Consider the following 8,600-nt stretch of genomic DNA (forward strand, 5'->3'; position numbering starts at 1 on the left):
TTCCAGCCCTATTCTGACTGAAATGTGCTGCTCTTGTTAACTCTTAAACTGATTACTTGGAAATCGCACCAAAGAAGTCACACCAAAATATGGAGGTGTACTAAGACTGTAAAATGATATAAAAGTAGACAAACGTTAGTCTCATTTTGATTTCTTACAGAATGCTGTTGGTGGTATTGCTCTCAGAGCGCAGTATCACCTCAGCTAGCCCCTTAGTTGGTTAAGGACATATTGATGGAGCTCAGTGCATACATAAATCATATGAGTCTATATGAAAATGTCCTGGATTAAAATTTCTACACGTGGAAACTACTGTGAGGTTTCCATGCCGGGCCGCGCACAATTGTCTCTCAAGAATTTTTAATCTATGGCTTTCAAAAGAGATTTAGACTTGGAATAACATTTTGTCACTTTGAATGTACACTAATCGGCATACATTAAAATGAAATTTTATTGCACACGGCTCTCAAATTTCATACCTTCGTATGTAGCGTTTCAATTGGCCTTTATGCAGAATGGAAGTTATTTTGTGTGGAAGAAAGTCGCTTAATGTCCTCCTGTAGTTCTTGAATAGATTCACCTCAGAATGTAGGTTTAAGGTCTTTTCCAATGTGACTGAAGTATAGCATCCAAGGCAGCAAACATAAACCATACAAACACAGAGCCTCAGTGGCGCAGTGGTTAGAGTGCAGTACTGCAGGCTCTTTCTGCTGACTGACTGCAGTTTGGCAGTTCAGATCTCACCAGATTCAAGGTTGACTCAGCCTTCCATCCTTCCGAGGTCGGTAAAGGAAGGACATCGATTGTTGGGGGCAATAGGCTGACCCTGTAAACCGCTTAGAGAGGGCTATAAGTCTTAAGTGCTATTGCTATACATTTTATTTTCCCCACAACAACCACCACCCTGTGAGGTGGGTTGGACTTAGAGAGAAGGCCTGTCCAGTCACCCAGCGGGCTTTTATGCCTAGGGCGGAACTAGAACTCACAGTCTCCTGGCTTCTAGGCCAGCATCTTAACTATTACGCCAAACTAGCTCTAAAACTGATATTTGATGTTGTTCTTGCTCTCTCTCTCTCTCTCTCTCTCTGTGTGTATCCCCAGCATATTTCCTGTTGCAGTTTGCATGATTTCCAGACCTGGAACGCCATCTTTCTCCTGCTGCTGCTGCTGCTGCTGCCAGTCCACCATGGGGGACTGTTCCAGTGCCTGACCTTTTACCCCCTTTCAGTGCTCAAGTACTCTCCCTCTTCTCCCCCCCTCCGACCTCCACCCCCGCCCCCCGCCAGCCCAGATGGACTTTTCTTTTTAATGGTGGCTTTGCGTTCTCTTTCTCCTCCGCGAAGGAGGATGTGGAGACTTTGCTCAGGGGAAACCCCACTCTGGGACTTTACCGAGTGCAAATCAATGGAGACCCTCAGCAAGCAGCTGCTTCTTGGAAGCATCCAAGAACTTTGGATATTTGGCTTGGTGTTTATTTAGACTCCATTCCCGGAGAAGCCTTTGGCTTGGTTTGACTTGAAAGTCCCATGGGAAACCACTTCGGACTTGTGCCTGCTGGTCCTCAGCTTTGGAAAGCCATTTGCCTGACACCGCCTGGCCACAGCTCTTGAAGAACGGCCTAGCAGGGATCGTGGGCCATGGCTTCCCAGGAGTAGCATCTCCTCTTCGTCCTTGCCAGCACTGCAACAGTTTGGCCGCTCCTACCGATGTTTGACTGAGCCATCCAGAGAAGCAATAAATTGAGGCGCCGCGTCTCCTCCACCCTCTCCTGCTCCCCTGGCAGGGACCGGAGCAGCAAGAGTCAGTGGGTTTTCTTTGGCCTGCTTCCTCTCTTGTTGGCACAGCACACCGCTTGCAAACCCAGCCAGATTCAGGGTAATACAACAACAAATCTCCATCGAGAAGCCTCCCGCTCCGCTCCCGATCCAATTGCACCCTGACCCAAAGGGACCAGCATGCTCGGTGAGGCTGTTCCGACATCGCTTGAGCCGAGCCCTAGAAGACTCAAGTGTGGCCGGCAGTTTTGGGGGTGTTGGGTTTGTCCAGCACCACAGCGCATCCTTGGGGGGTGGGGAGGGGGACACACATTCCTTTATTTCTGCTACCTCACCACTTGCTTGGACAGAAGGAGCCATGTAGGATCTTCCAGAGACCCAGCGGCTGCCCTCTGCCACCCTCTGAAACTAGCAAACCGAACTTGGTTCACACAATCATCCCAGCCCCCCCGCTCCCCCAGGTCTGTTTAACATCATATTGTGTGTCTTGTTCAGTTGCTGCTCTGTTGTAAGTCTTCTTACTTGCCTCTGCCCCTGTTTTGCCAAGGTGGGGACTCAAAAACTGATCAGAATTAGCTGCTCTTCCCTTTTTTTAAAGGAATCTCTCTGTCTCCTCTCTCTCTCTCTTCTCTCTTCTCTCTCTCTCTCTCTCTCCCTCCCTCCTCTCCCCTTCCCTTCCCTTCCCTTCCTCCCTCTCTCTCTCTCTCTCTCTTATGCGCATGTACAATCATGCCAAGCACTATAACGATGAAAACCAGTCCGGAGGTTCTCTATGAGCTGTGAGTTGTCGTTTACTCTCACAAGCAACACCCCTCCAGTCCAGCTGTCTGACAAGAGCTACGCAGGAGTTCCAAGAGCTAATTAAAAATGCCATTAGGATGGCAGCCAGTCCATGTGGCTCGGGTAACAATCATGGGTCAAGGGAGGAGAATCAGCCAGTGAATTGCTGAGTCTGCTCAACTGCACACCTTCCTCACCTGCTACTTGCTACCTGCAAAGCTTGTGTTGTCTGGATAGCTGGGAGCAAACATGGGGAATTTTTGAGGTGCAAGTATCTATGGGTACCGTGTTTCTCCTTTTCCTGTGAGTGCTCTGCAAGTTGCTTCACCCACACACTGGGAAGCAAACATGGAGTTGATGTTCTTGGCATTCAAAACCAGGATTATATTTTTCTCTTTCCCTCCCGCCCAGGAACGGTCTTACATTCCCTTCCTTCTGCTGTCATTCTGCTTCAGATGCATAGTTTTTTGGGGGGAGAGGGGAGAATTGTATCAGCACCATCATCCACTGTCACTTCCTCACCGTCAACCCTCCCCCACCACCAGCTCCTCACTGTCAATCATCACCTATTGCCACCATCCACCATCAATCTCTTTCCCCAAAAAACATTTGATGGCTGTCTGGTGGTGTTAGGCAGAGGTCTCCAAACTTGGCAGCTTAGCTGGCTGGAGAATTCTGGGAGGTGAAGTCCACAAGTCTTAAAAGTTGCCAAGTTTGGGGACCCCCTCAAGATGTAGCACTGTGCGCTTCAAAAAGATTTGCCTCCCTCTAAGCCAGCGCTTCCCAAATGTGAGGACATTACCCAAAACTGAGCAAAACTGTTTTTTTTTCCTTTGGGTAACAACACATGGCCCCATTGCCAATCAGAATAGGAACGTTTAAATTGACTTAAGATTGCCACATGTACTAAAATAAATTTGAAAAACCTCCCAAAGCATTCCTATTAAGGTGAAGGGTGATAAAATTACAATTTGGTAATTTGTTGAAAAAACATAAAGATCATTTGGTGATCACTGTTTGTATAATACCCGGTAATCCTCGAGTTACGACCATTCATTCAGTGACAGTTTGAAGTTACAATGGTGCTGGAGGAAGGGAGTTATAACAGGCCCTCAAAAGTTCGATAAGGCTTTTTGGTAAGCAGTTTTGGGTAATGAAGGAAAATGTTTGGAAGCCCTGCCTCTAAGCTAGGGGTCTCCAAGCTTGGCACTTGAAGACTTGTGGACTTCAACGCCCAGAATTCCTTAGCCAGCATGGCTAGTTGAGGAATTCTGGGAGTTGAAGTCCATAATCTTAAAATTGCCAAGTTTGAAGACGCCTGCGCAAAGTCACCCATATAGAAGAGGAAACTCCATTGGAATATTCTTAGCTCAAGAATTAACAATCCCCATGTGTCCTTTTCATAGATGAGTGCCTGTGTGTTCACACAATAAGCTAAACCAAGAAGCAGTTAACAAGTGCAGTGTGTTCCTTGCCATCTTACTCCCACCAAATATGAGTTTAATGAAAAGTTTGGATTTCCTGTGACAGCCATGCCTGGAGTCGTTAGCATGTTAAGACTTACAGAAAGAGGAGATCCTTATAGCCAGAGGATGCTGCATGTACAAAGTCCTGCTTTATGTCAAACCAGGATTTGAAAAACACAATCAGACTTTATTTAAAAAGTCATGATGGCCAGACTGGGGGCCCAGGTGGGGCCACACAAACCAGTGTTGTTATTCCTTCGTTGCTGTTGAAAAACCAGCCGTTCAGGTGTCCTTTGAGGCCTTCAACATGAATCTGGTTCTGGAACCACAAAGAGCATTTATAGCTTCGTCTTGTAATATTTTGAACCTAAACCGATGCTTGTTGTGGAAGCTCCTAGTTTCTCCCTTTTTGCATGCCACGTTTTCTGTAGCGCAGCAGGAATAAAAGGAGATGCAAGGGTTTACGGGTTTTGTTGCAAAAAGTCTAGGAAGCCCAAGGCATGTTGAGGAACGTTTGTGAGCTATCATCTGCTAGTGCTTCAGATATGAATCGGAGGCAACCTAATGCTGGTCTGGCTTATAAAAGGGTATCAGTGCTCATTCTTATAGCAAAATAAAGGGAAAATCTGGGGAGGTACTCAAGAGACCAAAGGCACGTTTCTGTGTTTTGGATCAGCATAACCAGGGTTAGTTCTGTGGGCTAAAGCAATTCTGAATTCATACATCACATCCCCCCTAAGATACCAGCTCAGCCTTTGATGGAGTTGTACCAAAAAGAGCAGCCACCAAGTCTTGCACCTTTTTAAAAAGATCTAAGCCTTTATTTCATGCTCCAGCACTTTTTGGACGGTTGTCATAAGGTAACACTATTTTTATTCTCCAATTTTTGGCAAGTCTTCCAGCTTGACGGGGTGGGGGGTGGGGGGTAGGGTGGGGAGGGAATGGGGAAAAAAAAAACACCTTTAATCGATTTGTGTCCATTGATGGGTGCATGAAAGTTTTATTTGGTCTGTGTTGGAAACCAGCTTAGTAGCCGTTTTAATGAGTATTTTTTGCATGCTTTGTGTGCCTGATCTAGTAATAAGATGAGGCTTGTGGATTAATCCCCACAAAATGCTTTTTTTTAAAACAGTGCCCCCCCCATCCCAAAAGAAGCCATTCCACCACGAATTAAAGAAAGCACTTTAGCGCATGAAACATGATATAAACCGTTCCATTCCTCTTGATATCAGGCTACCTGAAAATTAAACCCGCAATGATTCTGCTGCTATTTGAGCCATTCCTTCAGTTGGGTCAGAGATGCTACAATGCCGGGGAATGGGGGCAATTACAGCATCTAACCCTAATTCCGAGGACTCTGGTTCCTACAGTGTTTGAATTCCTTCCTAAAGCATGTTCCTTTTGGCAATGGAATTTCAGGCATTACTGTTCCTCAATCGGCTAACGTTATAGGCTAAAAAGGGGTCCCCAAACTTGGCAACTTTTAAGACTTGTGGACTCTGGGCTAAAATAGGGTCCTTTTCATTTGTACCTCATCACCTACAGCCCCATTGTATATTTAGACAAGTCAGTTATGCAAAGCTTAGCACTACTAAGTGGCAATGCTAAGCTCGATTAGTCTTAAACTTGATGGTGGTTGGTTGGGCTTAGGGTGTTGTGTGATCCAAGGATTTTCAACTTTTTCAGTGGTTTCCTAAAACACAGTATTTTTTGTGAGATCTGTTCCCAATAACTGATTTAACTTGAGGGTAGGGTTCAGCAAGAAATAAATGTCCCACTTTGAATTATTGTTAGCCCGCGTATCAGAGGCAGTCATAAACTTTGCAACATACAGAGAAAGGGAAGAGCATAGGTGCAGAATAGATATTAATCGGTTTACCTGTGCTAGACTGAGATTATAACACTTTTTTTTTCTAACAAGATGTGGATCCTTTCCTTACTGGGCGGGCCCAGCTCCCATTTGCAAACCCCTGGATTAAATTATGGTTCAAGTGTGTTTTTCTAAATGGAGAAAATAGCTTAATTCGAGAACTAGGTTCAACATGTTGTTAGTTTACTATGACATGCAGACACAGCCCCTGAAAGGGTTAATTTTCAATCTTTAACTCAACAAGGCAAAGACAATCTCTTTTCCCACTCCAAGATTACTTCAGTTAACTCCTCAGAACTCTGTAGCTTTCACTAGTGAAAAATGGGCTTGTCCAAGCCCCAATAGAAATGTTGTGTATACGCCTAGTAGAGACCCTCTAATTTCTTCCTTCCTTCCTAGCTCTATCAAGTTGCCAACAGGCTATCACAGCTCTGGCTCATCTGATAGGATCAACTTCTTTTTTCCTCCTCCACTACTGCAGTCTTTATTCTGGGGATGTGGGTGGGATCCATTTCTGTTTCTTAGGCCTTAGGAGTGTCCAACCTTGGCAACTTTTAAGACACGAGGACTTCAATTCCCAGAATTCCCCAGCTAATTATGCATAGCTGATTGGGGAATTCTGGGGGTTGGAAATCCATAGATCTTAAAAGCGGTCAAAGTTGGACACCCTACCTTCGAATATACTTGAACAGCTGGGAAGAGGAGGTTTTTCTGAGAACTTGTTTGGGACATAAATCTATCCTTGTTTTCTTCTGCGCTCTATGTATTTACAAAATCCATTGAATTGATAGCTACTATATCCATCCTTATTAGGGATTTGTGGGGCAGGGCAGAAATAAGATTCTGCAGAAGAAATGTATTTTCCCTAGTTAAATATTAATACCATGTCTTCGCTGTTATATATCAGGGAATCGACTTCCCATTCTCAGTTTTACTATTCTCCATCAATAATCGTATATTAAACTAGGTGTAGAGCAATAAATAATCCTTATTGCCAGAGAGGGGAAGGACTGTTATTCAATGAATGGCTCTGTAAATCAGGATTATAACCCCTGGCTAACCCCAAGTGCAATAAGAGCCGATTGTATTTGTGAACATGAGGATTTCAGGACATGAAGATTGGCTCAGCTTGCACACTTCTAACGAAAAACAACTGTAAAGTGTATTTGTAAATATTTGCCAATGTTTGGGGTGAATTAACGCATTTGTGTTTTAAACTGTAAGATGTAACTACCATAGGGAATCCTCCCTCCAGGGACTTTCGGATGCTGAAAAATTGTGGGTTTTTTTTTTTTAAGGAACAAAAAATAATGCAGCTTTGTATTTGATGCACATGAATTTTCTTCTTCTCTTTCTTAACTCAAGAAACTTTAAAACATGCAGCTTCTCCCACCAGGAGATCAGGAGACTTCCGCTTCTTAACAAGGACACGACCTGTTCTTGCTCCTTTCCTACCGCTGCTGAAGCAGCATTGCAGCTCTGATTGAGGGCCGGGCATCTTGTTGACCAAATCAGAGTTCTGTATGCACCAAGTCCCAACTTCATGAGACATATAGGTATGCAAGCCGCTGCCAGCCAGAGTAGACAGTCCTCAGCATACTTCGCTTCGTACTAAGCTTCTTGCCACTAAGAGGCAAGACTGATTTAGGGATAAAATGCTGACGTCCAAGTGCCAAGAACGTAGGGTTTTAGCCATAGGGTCGGTGAGAAAGACCCCTGCATGTATGCAGCAGCTGGGCAGTGCCCCTGAAGCACTGAAATGATGCCCCCCCCCTTCTCTGCCCACTCACATTTACGGAACGAGGAGGCTGCATTTTGCTGCTTTAGTTAAAAGCCCAACTTGATCGCCAAAGAAGGAAAAGAGCAGGGAGAGACTGCTGTGCAGAAGTTCTCCCCGTCTTTTTGTCTTCTTGGTTAGAGACCAAAGGAATTACTTTCTCTCTTTTTTGGAGGGTGGGGGTGGTAGTGGCTGTTGGAAGCCGAAAATCCGCCTTCCGTACCTGCACAAAGGGCATATTGGTCTTCCTGCCGTATGAAACACTTGAGAATCCTTCAACTTCTGTGGAATGTATTTTTAAGAGATGAAAATATATTTTTTCTATTTGTTAATGTCCAGATGGGGTGGAAAAGGGACTGCAGAAGCCAGACAATGTTACGTGTTCTAAGGCAGATGGGCGTCGCCTGCCTCCTATTCCTTTTCAGGTGAAGAAAAAAAAAAAAAAAAGCAAGTGCAATTTAAGCCCACGATTATCTCGAGCGCCTCAGCTCCCAGCCTGCCACATGCTCAGCCAATGACCAGCACTACCCAGGTCATGCTCCCCCCTGACCCACAAGGAAGCACTAGAGTACCAGCATGCTGGCTGGGTTGAAAGGCTCCCCCTTCTTTCACCTCCCAAACTCGCCTATGCACTGGACAGGCAGGCAGTGGGAGCCTGCCAGTTACACAGAGCAACGAGTCTGCATGCTATGTTTAAATACATTTTCTTTCGTCCGCATGTTATCTTCTGACTAATGCTATCTGTTCTGCAGTACATAATCAATAAAATTATTTGTATGTTAAATGCAACTTGTGAGGCAGAATAAGTCCTTTTGCTTCTTATATGGGAAAGAAAATCCAGTCACTTCCACACAACTTACTGTGATGCGTTGGCATTGTGATTGCTAAGCCTGCATCTCACCTCACTGGGTCCACAATTTAACTTTTTAAGC

General features: G+C 44.9%; 1 protein-coding gene across 2 annotated transcripts in view; it reads left to right on the forward strand.

Annotated features, from left to right (window-relative positions):
• LUZP1 (leucine zipper protein 1) overlaps nucleotides 1-8,452 on the forward strand; it is a 67,208-nt gene extending 58,756 nt beyond the window's left edge. For both annotated transcript variants that reach the window (XM_026702410.2, XM_087939880.1), the window contains one exon: nucleotides 1,102-8,452. The gene's annotated coding sequence lies outside the window, so the exon portion shown is untranslated. The remainder of the gene's footprint in view (nucleotides 1-1,101) is intronic.
• Nucleotides 8,453-8,600: the final 148 nt, after the last annotated feature.

The sequence above is a fragment of the Pseudonaja textilis genome, chromosome 10 (genome assembly GCF_049901715.1).
Source record: "Pseudonaja textilis isolate UNSWEBS1 chromosome 10, rPseTex1.2, whole genome shotgun sequence".
NCBI lineage: Eukaryota > Metazoa > Chordata > Lepidosauria > Squamata > Elapidae > Pseudonaja > Pseudonaja textilis.